Here is a 14,739-nt window from a genome sequence, read left to right on the forward strand (position 1 = left end):
TGCTCCCAGCTTATAAGTTCACAATCAAAACCCACTACTACCAACCCAAAGTCCATAATCAATCAGTTTGCTAATTATGATTAGACCATTTTTCAAAATCAGCAACATTTGAAAGACTTCTCCACATTCTTTTTCTGCAACCAGTAACTTGCAATAAGAAGATATTTCAAATACAAAAAAATACCTACAGTATTCGGTTTAACAGCTAGCATAGGGAAGTAAGGTTATAAGCTGTTACTGAGCTTTATCCTTTAGCTCAGGAATTGATTTCCTTGTTTTTTATTTGCTTGCAGCATAAATCTGAGCAAGTCATTTATTTAGACAGTACACCTAGGCTAATCCTGAAAAGAATCTGTTAGACAACAAATGAATAAAAAATAACTGCTCTAGAGAAAATGGATAACTGTATTTCTCTAGTCTCTTAGCATGAACATGTCAAGTCACCAAATGTAGTTTGGTGAATGTAAAAATGCTGAATTACATTTTCTGGAACTTTTACCGACAGTGGAATTTGTCTCTTTTTCCACTGTTTTGTGACCTAGTGTTGGAAAATATTGGTTTAAGGGGTGAGGGAGTATCTTCTCACACAGGGGTGAAGAGGAGACTTTCCCGACTGCAAAAAAACAGGTTTTGTCAAATCTTAGCTAAAGGTAGTTTTGACAGATATTTTGTCAAATGCTAGCTGAAGGTAGTTTCGGCAAATGTTTTTCTAATTTTTTTACATTTGCTGAAAGTACCTTTTGCAGGTCAATATGAATCTTCACTTAGCTTCCCCTCTTCCTTCATTTAGTATTGGCCAATTGTTGCAATAATAAGCAAACAATAATGCTAACAGGATTGACATGATCAGGGAAATAGTGGACAACTCCGGGTGTTGGGAGGTCCGATGCCACAGGCAGAGGGCCAACACACATTTGGAAGGTACATTATTTCCAGATAGCATCCAGCGTGGAACATATTTTACATTCAAAATATACATTATGTAAGGATTTAATAATGTCTGTGGAAACACACACAAGCCCACTGGCAATTGCAGCCACTTTCTTGACTGTCTACACCTCAGACGTCTGTGTCTCATTGTGATCAAATGAATTTAAAAAATGTATACATTACAAGCCACTGCAACTCACCAATAATCCCCTAGACACACACACACCTCTCAGTTGTCCTTGATTTTGCAGAACATCCCTAATCTTGCCACATATTTTTGCTGTGTGCCTAAAACCTGTTTTTATGGTAAATCTCTGAAGACTACAGTCATTCAATAAATCCAGCCAAAAAGGTGTCATACCTCTTATTGTTTAGTGAAAGCATACTGATGCACAACCTCATTTTAAGTTAAAAATATTTACCCATGATTTTACGTGTTTGCCTCACCATTATTTCTGACTTTGTCTAAAATTTTTGACCAAAGAAGTTGAGAGGTATGTGCACACTCTCCTGCATTTTCTTTCAATTCCTCACTCTCTCCCACTCTCTCTCTCTCTCTCTCTCTCTCTCTCTCTCTCTCACACACACACACACACACACACACACACACACACACACACACACACACACACACAAATTTAAATTATAACTCCATTACTTTATTTTTTCACGCTCATATTTTATTCCATGGTGGTACAGCGGTAGCGTTGTTACCTCACAGCAAGAGGTTCTCCCATTCGATTCTCGGCTTGGCTTGGCGGGAGTGCCTTCTGTGTGGAGTCTGCATGTCCTCCCCACAGTTGGGTAGCATTCAAAAGACATGTGTGCGTAAATGGGCATGCCTTCGTTGAAGGTTGGGCATCGAGCTGGCACCTCGGCATTTCGTAAAAAACTCTACTGCCAATCATTAGCGGACCGGAGTCCCGCTGTGGCGACCCTTACCGGGAAAAAGCTGAAAGACAAACAACAACTAAATGTGTCTATTTTAAACAACTTTTAGTGTAGGAAAGTAAAATGCCAAGTAGCTGTAATTGCACTGCAGTTACTTTTCTCACCTTATTTATATTTATTATTTTACACTGCTGTATTTTGCAAAAGTAATCAAGATGGCAGTCTTCTACTTTTTCTGCTTTTTTTGAGTCAGTGTTTCACAGCAACTTAATATATTGTTGTGAAGCTGAGGACTTGATATCAGGTTACCTTATTAGCTAATAACATTGGAGAGTGTCATTAACACTCATGTGAAACCTATCTTCTAATCACTTTATTACCTGCCACTGCCTGTAGATAGTCTATTGTTCTCCTCCCAGCACAGATATACTTTTTTCCTTGAATGTTTTATGTGCTTTTTTTTTGCTTGAAGTAGGATAATGTTGCTCTTTTGAATTAAGTATGTCTTGATTATATGTACACTTTGCAGATATATTGCTGCCTCCATAGTTATTTAATACTGCATATAGATAGAATATGTTTTTCTTCTTTCTTTGCATGCATCCATATCATTCTAAAAATTAAGGTGCATTCTGCTATTCTATGCAGTTTGCCTGGGGCATGATGGGAAAGGATTGTGTAACAGTCCATTTGTTTAGTTAACAGAGGGGCAGCTCATGCTATAGGACTGCAGAACTGCAGCCCCCCACCTATAGAAAGAAGAAAGAAAAAAATTGGTAACCCCCCCCAAAAAAAGAAAAATCGCGATTCACGCTTGTGTACTTTTACTTTCACAATTCCAGACTGACTGCTGTGTAGTCCGGATAGGGGGAAAGGCATCTTGCCCTGCAGGTGCCCAGAAATCTGTGAGGTGATGACCACATTACACAGAAGAGCTCCGGACTGCATCATCTGCAGGCTGGAGCCCAATTCAGTCCTCCTGCGATAGCCAGCCAATCGCGGGACTTATATGCATCTGAAGCCCAGCCAATCGCGAGGACTTATACATGTTTGAGCTTGGAACTTCTCTGCTGAGTTCAAGTTTGGATGCTTGGGAGTTACTGCAAGGGACTCAATGCTTAATGGAACTGCTTTAACGAGTTGAACTATGGGAGTTACTGCAAGGGACTTAACGAGTTGAAATATGGGAATTACTGCAAGGGACTTAATGAATTGAACTACAGGAGTTACTGCAAGGAACATAATGCTTAATAGAACTGCTTTGACGATGCTTGAACTGGGTCTACCTGATTACACCAAAAGCTGAAAAGAACGACAACGAGATAAGTGACACCGGATCAACAACGGAGAAGACCGACAGTTGAAAATCCCGATGCTGAGAACACCGACATGTTAAGGTAAGTGTGCGATAGGGACGGATGTTACGGTCAGGGTGCGGGTAAGGTAAGTGTGTGACAGTGACGGACATTAGGGTGCGGGTCAGGTAAGTGTGCGATAGTGACGGACTTTAGGTTTAGGGGCGGATTAAGTGAGTTAGGGTTAGGGTGCGGGTAAGGTAAGTGTGCGATAGTGACGGACTTTATGGTTAGGGGCAGATTAAGTGAGTAAGGGTTAGGGTGCAGGTAAGGTAAGTGTACAATAGTGACAGACTTAAGGGTTAGGGGCGGATTAAGTGAGTTAGGGGTAGGGTGTGGGTAAGGTAAGTGTACGATAGTGACGGACCTCAGGGTTAGGGTTTAGGTTAAGGTTAGTGCATAGATAGTTGTGTATGTAAGGTTTAGTGTAGGTTTGTAAGGTTTTTGGTGTGCTTCTGTTGTGTGCGTTTTTCAGATAAGGTATTTGTTTTGTTGGTTGTCGGGATTGTGGTTTGTCGGGCATGTGAAGTTTCGTGTTTTTGAACTTTCGGTTTTGTGGTGTCAGTTATCTTGTTGTCGGTGTTTTGGCGTGTCGGCGTTATCAGGTAGACCCTTGGAACTAGGTAAGTGATGCATGTGTTTTAAAGAGCAGAGACAAATGCTGTATCAAATTCTGTAGTTGTAGGTTAACTAATTCATGAACTGGTGCCTTCAGTTTTGTTGGTGTTTTTTTCTTTAGCTGACAGGCAGTTGCAAATGTTTTTGGGGAACAGCTACCACACTTTAGGCCCTAAGAAGGAATATGCATAATCAGGAGATAAGTTTGCCACCTGCAGTAGATTGCAGTTTTTTTGTTTTTGTTTTTTTTTTTTGTATAACTAACAATTCTAACTTGAGTATAAGCAGAGTGTCGTTGAGGATTTTATCTCCAAATGTCAGCAGAAGAACGCCTGCATGTTGCTGTGCTGGAAGCCTGTTAGCATGCTTAAGAGAGATGCAGTGATATTCTGTGGAAGAGGGTAATAAAAAATGCAAATCTTGTTGAATAATACTTGCAGTTTGCTAAAAGTTTTTACTGAAGTGGCGGAAAGAGGTTAGAGATCATATTGTAGTTGTGGCCTGAACATGTTTTTACCTATTGCAGCTCTGGTAAAGGAGAGTTATTTTGTGACAGTCTTAAAGGGCTGAGTTTATTTTTGCTTTTAAGTTAATGATGAGAATATGCATAAAGTGGGATCAACATTAGACTTTGGTGTTTGCATGATGGTATATCTATGACTAAAGCAGACACAAGTTAAAAAAGTGACAGAATATTGAAGCTTAGTGCCTTAGGGTACTGAGTTTCAGAGGGATCATTCTGAAAGTCAGGACAGCAAGGCAGATGAAATCATTAAGCGTTTCATTCATCACATTTTTGTCATTTATTCGTTTAAGTGATGCTACCTGTTAAATCTTTTGCCCACTTTATGTAAGAGTGGCAGTAACAGTAGGTAAGCATTTAAGTTTTGGCTGATTGCTCCAAAAATAAATTTCATTTTTCTCAGTATTTAGTGTAATTTGCTAATTGTGTAGTTAGGTAGAATTTATCAAATATTATTTAAAGTTTATGTAATATTGTTATTTGAGGACGGGCAATTTGAAAATCACAAGGTCATCTGAGTAGAGAATTAAGTTAGCTAATTTAACTCATTCCCTCCAGTGGAAGTCTGGAAGTTTGCACTGTAGCAAAGGGTGGAGCCTAAGCTTTGTGATAGAAACAAATTATATCCTCACATTTCAAACAAATGTTTATATCTTTGGAACCATAGGGATTATGAAAGATGTACAAATGGCAAAGTCTTCAGCATAAACTATTTTTCTACTGGTAGTATTCTTTAGGTTCTAGGTCTTAAAGTGGATTTTATAGGTCACAGTGAACACAGTAACTATTAAGTTTATAATATTTTGTAAACACCTTTCAGTATTTTGGCAACTGCTCAGGTTATATACATACTGTGGGCAGCGTTTTATTTACCCAGCTGAGAGCTTTTTAATGAGGCTAAGCAGTTGTGTCTGTGGTATTTTGTTGCCAAGATATTTAAGAAAACATATAATTTATGACAATATAAATATTACATAAACAACAATTAATTTATCTTTACCTGAACTAGACAGACATCATACATCAGTACAGTTGTGTTTGCCATTGTGTAAGCTTTAAGATAACATTTTTTAATACTTTGTATGTAGCATGGTTTTGGAATTATTAATGCAAATATGAACAAGTAATATATGATGCCTAGAGGTGTCAGTATGATGTAACTACAGAAACACTGGGACATGTCACCCAGCTGTAATGAGTTACGATCACATGATGCTTGTTACTGAAAAGGCTGAACAGAAGTAATGTATAAGTTGACCCCTGAGGGATATCTGCAAAAATGTTTAGAGATGATGACAAACTATTTTTTAATGTAACAACAAAGAACTTGTCAAACTGGTTCCTTTAAAATCCTCTCATTTTTAATGGACAGAAACTGAAAGACACTAAGGAGTTTATAGTTGGCTGTGGTTTATGCTACAGAAAGAAAGCCTTGGTGGAGTTGGTAAATTACATTGCTCGGCAACAGATTAGTTAGGCATTTTGAAGCATAGCCACTGCAGTCTCACTGGTATATTTAACTAAATTATCTTTAATGATTTCAGGACTTTGAAAAACTTAGTGGCATATTACTGCAATGGGATTATAGTCACACTATTAAGCCATAAAAAAATCATACCAAAGTTGTGACAAATATACAGTTTTTATGATTTTTTTTTATGTAGGGTGTGTGTGTGTGTGTGTGTGTGTGTGTGTGTGTGTGTGTAAAATGCACCAGTTGCTCTATACTGGCAGTTAGAGAGAATACACAGTGGTGGGTAGAGAACTCAGGCTTGAGCCCTGTACCTTGGGTGCAGACAGCAACGGCCTGAATTCCCTACCCACCACCATTTGTAAAATAAAATTGCAGATTTTTGTCTCATATTTGTTTAGTTCTGCTCCTCATAAAATCTGTGCTTTCTATATTGCTGTTTCCTTACACAGTCAGTGGTGCAATGGTAGCCTTATTGTCTGACAGCTACAGCTTTTCTGGTTTCTTGGCCGGGGTGCCTTCTGTGTGGAGTCTGCATGTCCTCCCATCTTACAAATACATTTCTGGAGTGTTTCTCCCTGGGTCTCAGTTGAAAATTGGCTTTTGTTCCACATCAGACTTTCCTGGTTAACAAATTGTAAATAAATAAAAATGACAGGCATTTGAATTTCAGACTTCATATTCTTCAGAAAGTACATGGTAACACAAAACCTTTTATTCTAGCAATTTGCTAAGTTTATAAGATGGATATTTGAAATTTGTCCCTATTTTTGGGACTGTATTCCCCTATTATTGGCTTTGTCCAGGTTTTTTGTGCTAAGGTTGAGAGCTATGGTGAGAACTGAATTCACTGAATATGTTTGGGGGCTGTATTCCCCCATTACTGCTTCATCCAGGTGTTTTTCGCTAAGAGGTTGATAGCTATGGTGAGAACTGAATTCACTAAATGGTAGCCATTTAAGCTTCAGTCTTACTCTCTTTCACAAAACAACTGATTTGGCATAGTGGTATGTTGCTCTGACTGTTTTGCGCAGGGTCCAGGATTCAAGACTTGGCAGTGAAATGTATGGTGGTAACACAGCATTTTATTCTAGCAACTTTCCAACATTATACAAGCAATATTTAAAATGTGCCCATGTTTTTTTGGGCTTTTGTCCCCCCTTCAATAAATTTTGGCTTTTTCCAGATTTCTTGTGCTGCGAGGTTCAGAGATGCAGCTGAGTGTCGAGTAGATTTTACAAGGAGCTGAGCTCTGCAGGGGAACAAGTTGAGTGCTGCTTATGCTGACTCTACTTGCATTGTTAATAGTGCAACAGGCAGTGTACTTGCTTTTGATGCAGAAGGCTGTGGGTTCTACTTCGACAGTAGGTAGATGCATTGCTGATCCTGCACTGTGTTGTAAATGGGGTGGATGCTGCAGTTCTTTTTGGTGAAGATACCTAATAACTATGAACCTGTTATCAGTTTGCCATCTATTCCCTATTGCAATATTACTAGCTTATCATTTTTTTTAATGCAACATAGGCAATTTATTCCTCAAGGGCAACAGGCACTTTATTTGTAGATGAAACAATGAAATATAACGTTGTTTGCTAGCAGCAACCTCTTCATTAGTTACATATTTCTTTAATGTGGAGCTATTTAAATGACTTTTACTACTTCAGAGATTGTGCATATTTACTGATACTGGTGGATTGTAGAAGTCTGACTAGACTTTTATGATGGAAATGTTCTGAAATGGGCAGTTTTGTCATTGTTAGTACATGCATTTTGTTTTACTGTTTACTGGAAAAATGTTCAAAACAATAAATTTAAAATGCCCTCTAACAACTGTGCTGTATTGTACAAGGAATATAATTTAATACAATCAGGAAGGTGCATCAAAGAGCATGCGTATGTTTCTTGTGCAAGGGCCTATGATTTGAAAACAGCCCAAAGTTAATCTTTATCTGCTACTAGCAAAATGCATTTTCTTTGAATGTGGGTTTCAATGCTGTTTTAATGAATATGAGTTTCAAGGGCAGAGAAGTTTTAATGCTAAGTGTATTTTCATTGTGAGACAGCATTGCTTTGTTTAGCAGATATCTAATTAATGTTTGTGCTGTAAAATGCAAAATAAAACTTTCAAATTAAATCCAAATCATCACAGAAGTAAAGCAGTATGTACATTACAATGTTTATGGTAACTGGGCAAAATAACCACGGAATGGGAAATTGGAATGGCTGCAGTGGGGAGGCTACATTTGACCATGATTTTGTGAGGGGGAAGGGCAGCAAACTCTAAGACAACCCCAGCTGAACTATACCTCTCAACTGTCCAAATTTTTGCAGAATGAATAGATTTTTGCTTCATATTTTTGGTTTGTTCCTCATAACAATTGTGGTTTTCTGGAAAATCATTTAGAAATGAAGTCACTAAATAATGACAGATATTAAGTTTCAGACTTCATAACCTTCAGAAAAATGCATGCTAAAGACCTGTTCTTCTATCAACCTTCTTAAGTTTATACAAGAGCAATTTTTAGTGCTGTTTGTATGTTCCCCCAATATATTTGGCCTTATCCAGATTTCCTGCATTAAGAAGTTGAGAGGTAAGTGCAAATAAATCACTTTATAGAATTAGGAATATCCAAATCTCTCAATTGTCATGTCTTCCTCATGAAGCAAGTAGATAGTTTTTGTCAGGCAGCAGGTCTTTTTTGGATAAGAAACATTTTTACAAGTGGGGGTATCACAGGGATTGCTACTTTCAGCATGTTACTTGGAATTTTATAAAGCTGAATATAAATTATAATTAGAACTGCAGTCAAGGAGAAGTGGTTTGAGTTGAGTGCTGCTTGATTTTTTTTATACTTGATTTTGACTGGCATTCCAGTAATGTATTTAAAAATATATTTATTTTTTCATGCCTCACAACCTTTGCATTTCCATCTAGATATTAACTAAGCTGACATGTAGCCAATGCACTGAAATATTTTTTCTTCTACACTTCATCTTGTCTTGATTGGACTCTTGTAATGATAGTTTAGCACCTAGGGCAGCATATTTAATTAAAGTTCCAGTTGTTGTGGTTTTGAGCATAGCTCCACCCCTTTCTAATTGACCACATCTCTTTCCATTGGCCCCACCCATTCAGCTGTCTACTGCAGCCGCCCTTTAATTTGAAGTCACCAGCTGCCACTGGTTAACAGACAGGCAGACAAATAAAATTGGACATTGGTCAACTGTTACACTTGGTTAATGGACATTGGTCAACTGTTAGACTTGGTTAATGAGCCAAAAGAAGACTTTGAAAATGCTTAGAAAGTGGGTATTTTGGTAACAGATGATGTTTCCTGTAGATATATCTATAAAGTACAGCACTTCAGCCACAACAATCCTTGTGTGGAATACCAGCTATATGAAGTGAAAAGGACGTTAACCTATGAGGGAAAAGATGTGGGATGGTGATCACACCTGAGCTCGACAATGGGCAATTGACTGAGAGGGCAGTGAAAGCAGCAAACAGAATGCTGGGGTGTATTCTCAGTGAGATTGACTCAAGAAGAAAACAGGTAATTCTCCTGTTCTACTTGAATTTGAACTTGGTCAGGCCAAACCATAAATACTGTGTGCAGTTTTGAAGGTCATACAAGAAAATGGCTATTAAGATGGTTGAACGATTCCAGAAAAGTGCCAGTAGAAAGATGCATGTGATGGTGGGGGTAAGGAAAAAAAAAAGTAGGTGGAGATATCATTATGGACCTCAGGAGATGGGAGTGTATGGTTTGGGTGAAATAAGATGCTAACAATACAAACACTATGCAAACTAGCTGATGATCCAACTAGAAAACGTTTTCCTTTTTTTAAATAGTTGATCCAAGTGGTGAGCTTTTCAGATGTTTGCAATGTTATCCAGAAGAAGGGGTAAGGATAACATATTGTAGGGATTAAAACTCCCTGACAGTCTGAGTCTTCTGACTCTGAGAGGGCCATGGGTCATGGAACAAGGCTACTAATGGGAAAAGCAGAATTTGCAGAGGCTTTCAAGAGGATATGGTACAGGAGGAGAAATACAAAAAAGGTCAGAATGAAAATGTGATCAAACACAAGCAAATTTTCTTTCACAGTTACGCAAATATACTGCAATGTATATAAATCTATCTATATATCTATTTCAATTTGTCTTTATAAATAGATATATGTGTATGCATATATAAATATATATATATATAAATATATATATATATATATATATATATATGTTTGTGTGTGTGTGTGTGTGTGTATGTAGATATAGATAGATATGCATGTAAAGTCCTCAGATTAATAAAATCAGGCTAGTGAGGATAAATCAGGTGATGGAGGTCCACAAGAGGACTAGCAGGGTAAGGACTAACATAATCAGTTAACCAATACAAAGTCAAAATAAGAAGAAAGCCCCTAGCAATGCTAAAACTATCAGGGTACCCCAGCAGAAATCATACATTACATGGTGACCACAAAATAAAAGAATTCAAGGGACCTAAACTGGCCTGAAGGAATGAGGATGGTTTGTTGCAAAATTGCCAGAATCAGGGAGTCTTTGCAAGATTAAAATAATCAAAGGTCTTCTGACAGTTAATAAAGTTATGAGGCTAAGAATAATTAATGCATTATGGAGGTGAAATGGAAGTTTAAATGAGTCAGAAGGTTTCTACTAATATTCCAAGTATTCAGAGCCCCTATTGACTGAATCAGGGGCTTCATCAAAGATTAACAGTTGGTAACCACTACCAGAAATGAAGGTGTTCAAGTACTTATTACAGAATTAAAGGAGTTAAATGCCTCCATCAGGATTATTAATTCCAGGCACCATTAGTAATATTAATATGAATATTATTTGTTTACCAGAAATATATTAACCAGACTACTCCAGATCAGCAGTCAGATCCCACTGTTGAATGATAATAGATCATAGGAAGGTGTAAATGTGATGGTACACTCACACAAGTTAATCATCATAGCAGATTTAGTAAAATCATGAAGCTCTGCTTCATAATTGTGACATCATGTATTAAAAATTACATTTATTTTTCAGTACAAGAGACATACTTGAACTTCTGTCCATTAATATTTATTCTTAGACATATGAATTATTAATTGTACAGTGCATTACACAACATGCGATTGTTTAATCAAACCTGAAAAATAAATAATATCAAAGAATGTTGGTTGGAGGTCCTTTACTCAGAGATCCCCAGCTGCAGGGTTCATTGGTTCCTAAAATAGCTATAAGTATGAGAATCTACAGCATCATTCTATGGACTTGCTGCATTTCATCCATATGTTTTAAAATAGTTGATCTTAATTTGTCAGTAATGCATTCTTTAATTGCAAATGTAAAATGTATACTTCTAAAGCTATTTTCAAGTTACCCTTATAAAAATGCTGAACAACTTCATATAGACATAAATACTTCCTTTCTTTAACAAGCACTAAGCTAAATATTTCTGTGATAAAATACTTTAAGAAAGGTTACACTTACAGACAAAATGCTCTGGTCCTTTCAGATGTGATGTTCAAGGCTAAACTTTTCAGGCTTGTATATATATGTTGGGATAAACTGTAATGAGGTTTTATGTTTTCTGTGCTGCTTTATCATTTTTGTTTGAACCAATTACATTTCTGGTCTGTAAGGTTAGTTTTTTCTATATATGGACCAGCTGACAACTGATGTGATAAAACTTGCGATGCGGAAATATCTTATTTGTGGTTTGGCAAAAGCAAAATTTCAGTTTTAAAACTAACCACACTGCATTCACGTTCCTTTATAGATATTTAGTTAACAGTGGTTCTCAATTAATTAGCTGGTCCCCAAGTGCAATGATAAAAGTGTACTTGTCTCAACCCTGCAAACACAAATTATTTTAAAACTGAACAGGGAGAAACACAAAGAAAATATTAGTTCCAAGAAATCCAATACATTTTGGGTGGTATTCTTATTCGAATGCATTAAGGTAATCAGTGAGATTCATGTGTAAACACAGTTTTGGTCTGATTCATAAAGGCTATTTACACAAACATGCTATGGCCATAAATAAACTTAAGCAAATCAATAATACGAAATTATGTAAACGTCCTTATGTTAATAATCCCTCTTCTCTCCTAATTGCAAATCATAGTGATATTTTGATACTTTTCTGTACTATCTACAGGTACGTTACAAAAGGCAGAATTGTGTGCATTTTCTATTGACTATGCAATCAGGGAAGATATTCTCCTTTGCCGCTAGCAACATTTCCCAGTCTGAGTTGTTTGCCTTGGCTGAGCCAAAAGTGTTTGTACCCACTGTTTCTCACTGGCCAAAAAAGTAGAAATATGGACAGACAATAAGTCATCATAATTTTGATAATCATAAAATCCTCAATAGGTTCAGAGTCCACATGGATATTGTAAGGGTCTTATCATGTATGGCCCCCACAGGGGTGTTAGGGGAATGTGTGGCCTTCTATCCCTGTGGATATTAAGGTATGTACAGCCTTCACTATACATTCCACAGACTCCTTCCAGATACAGGCTGTGGACATGTTGTTTCCCATGATTCTATTTCAAGGATACCTCAGCAGTTCCTGGATATGCTGTTGGCATATGTGGATCCCTAGATCTATTTTTTGGTCTCACCTCAGGACTGAGTCTGAACTAAGATTGCCTTTTATGAAGTGGTATATTTCCCCTGAGGTGCTTGGTGTGATAGACTGCACCTGTTTTCATTAGGACTCCATCAGGTCCACTGGGGAGTGCTACTGCAATAGGAAGGTTTACCATTTCATCTACTGCCAGCTAGTGTGTGAGTCATGGAGGTGCATGTCCAATTATCTCTGCCCAGCATTCTGGCAGTATGCACAATCGGTCTATATCAAAATCACTAAGAGGCATTTCAACGAATGCCTCTTCATTGACACATACTGAACGAACGCACTAAACCGCAATCGTTCACAACAGCGATTTCTTTCCCTGGGAAAAAAATTGTGTGGCCTTTTGTTTTAGTTTACTGTTTTCTCCACTGTAGTGTGATCTTGGAGTTGGCATATTTAGTTAGGGGGTGTGGGGGTACGTGACCATCATGTATACCTGGAACCTAACCTTGTAGGGGTCATGTGCCAACTGGGTTTGTGTGCACCTCGTATATCTGGAAGACAACAGGGAAACAAAAGATGAGTGCACGTCGAGGGGGCTTGCTACATGCTCAGAAGGTCAAGCCTGGATCAGCAGTTAAGTGGAACCAGGAAATGAGGCTGGGTAGGGGTGGGAACATATCACTGCTTCTCAGACTGGTGGCCATATACTACCAGTGTGGTGAATACTGTTGACTCGCCAAGTGTAATCTTGAAACCAAGACAGGTCCGTCTCAAATGTGATGACCCACAAATACAAATGAATTATTTGGGTTAACTCGTGTCTCCAAAGGTAGAGATTGTATGTGTGCAAAGTGGACTAGGATGTAGGGAAGCTTGATTATGCTTGAGTCGAGTCAACATCCATGATGGGTCCCTAGCAGTGGAGAGAGGTCAATGCGTAGAGGTGTGAACAGGCTGGCCTATCATCAGGAGGATGGATGGTTAATGTGGATGTGGGGGGGGGGGTTGCATTAGGCAATGGGTATGAAATTATAGATCGAGGCGTGACAGGGTTGGATGGACCGGTTTTAATCAGACTGCCTTGTGGGGTTAAGTGAGAAAGCGGGGAAGGGGGATAATCAGGAGAGTAACAATGTAGTTGCGTAACAAAGAGATGAGCATATAGCCGGTGCTGGGAGGGTGTACCGGAGGTAACAGTAGAGTGGAGGCCGAGGAACAAACCACGAGCGTAGTTGAATGACATAGGTAAAACTTTAAACAAAGCACTTTCCAACATTAATAGACCTAGTTGGGTCACATTTCAATACATTAGGTGTTAATATGACACACATCTGATCAGATCAAGTCCCACTACATTTGACTACTTTTAATTAATTTTTCATTCTGTCATACACATGCACACACACACACACACACATATATATATATATATGTGGTTCTACCTGACATGGTCGACAGCTCATATGACTGAAACTCACATGGTCGACAGTTCATTTGATCGACATGAATTTGCCCCCCTCCCCAATGTTGTGCGACCTTGGAGTTGATATATATAGTTAGGGGGGTGTGGGGGGCACAGCCCCCCACATTGGGGGGTGTGGGGGGTGAAGCCCCACCTAACAATTTTGAAGGGGGCACTTCTGTCGATCAAATGACCCGCCGACCATGTGAGTTTCAGTCATATGAGCTGTCGACCATGTCAGGTAGAACCATATATGTTTATATATATATATATATATATATATATATATATATATATATATATATATATACACATACATATATTGCTGTATACATATATACTGACAGTTTTATATATATCTAGATGTATATATGTATAGCTGTATGCATATGTATATGTATATATATATATATATATATATATATATATATATATATATATATATATATATATATAATAGTGAGACAGGTATGTATCTATTACATCTACATGTATACCCACATTCCCTGTACTGTTGACTTATTTTGCTGTATACTATGTTTGTGAAAAGATCAGGGTTAGGTATATCTGCCATGGCTTAGTAGTAAATCACATTGGCTGTGGTATGCAGAGTTCTGGGTTTAAGCCTTGTAGAGGCTGTTTATTTTGTTGCTGAGCAGAACAAGGGTCGTTGGTTACAGAGTGATTAAGGCACTTTTAAGCAGTTGTAAGTGGGTTTGCACAGGTTTGAGCGGAGCTAAGCACTGCTAACTGCCGGTTACAGTTTCTCATACTCAGTTAGCTTCTCAATTGGGGGCGGCCTCAGTGGTGCAGTAGTTAGCATTGCCACCTCACAGCAAAAGGTTCTTTGGTTTGATCCTTGGCTGAGGTGCCTTCTGTGCGGAGTCTGC

The 14,739-nt window shown here is 38.1% G+C and overlaps 1 long non-coding RNA gene across 1 annotated transcript in view; it reads right to left on the minus strand.

Moving 5' to 3' along the window:
- The window catches only part of LOC122813772, a 71,832-nt gene extending 60,459 nt beyond the window's left edge, over window positions 1-11,373 (minus strand). Inside the window, exon 1 of the long non-coding RNA XR_006366731.1 lies at window positions 11,295-11,373. This is a non-coding gene — a long non-coding RNA (uncharacterized LOC122813772). The remainder of the gene's footprint in view (window positions 1-11,294) is intronic.
- Between the last annotated feature and the right edge of the window lie 3,366 nt (window positions 11,374-14,739).

Source organism: Protopterus annectens, chromosome 1.part1 (assembly GCF_019279795.1).
Source record: "Protopterus annectens isolate FY-2018-M chromosome 1.part1, PAN1.0, whole genome shotgun sequence".
In the NCBI taxonomy this organism is placed as follows: Eukaryota; Metazoa; Chordata; order Ceratodontiformes; family Protopteridae; genus Protopterus; species Protopterus annectens.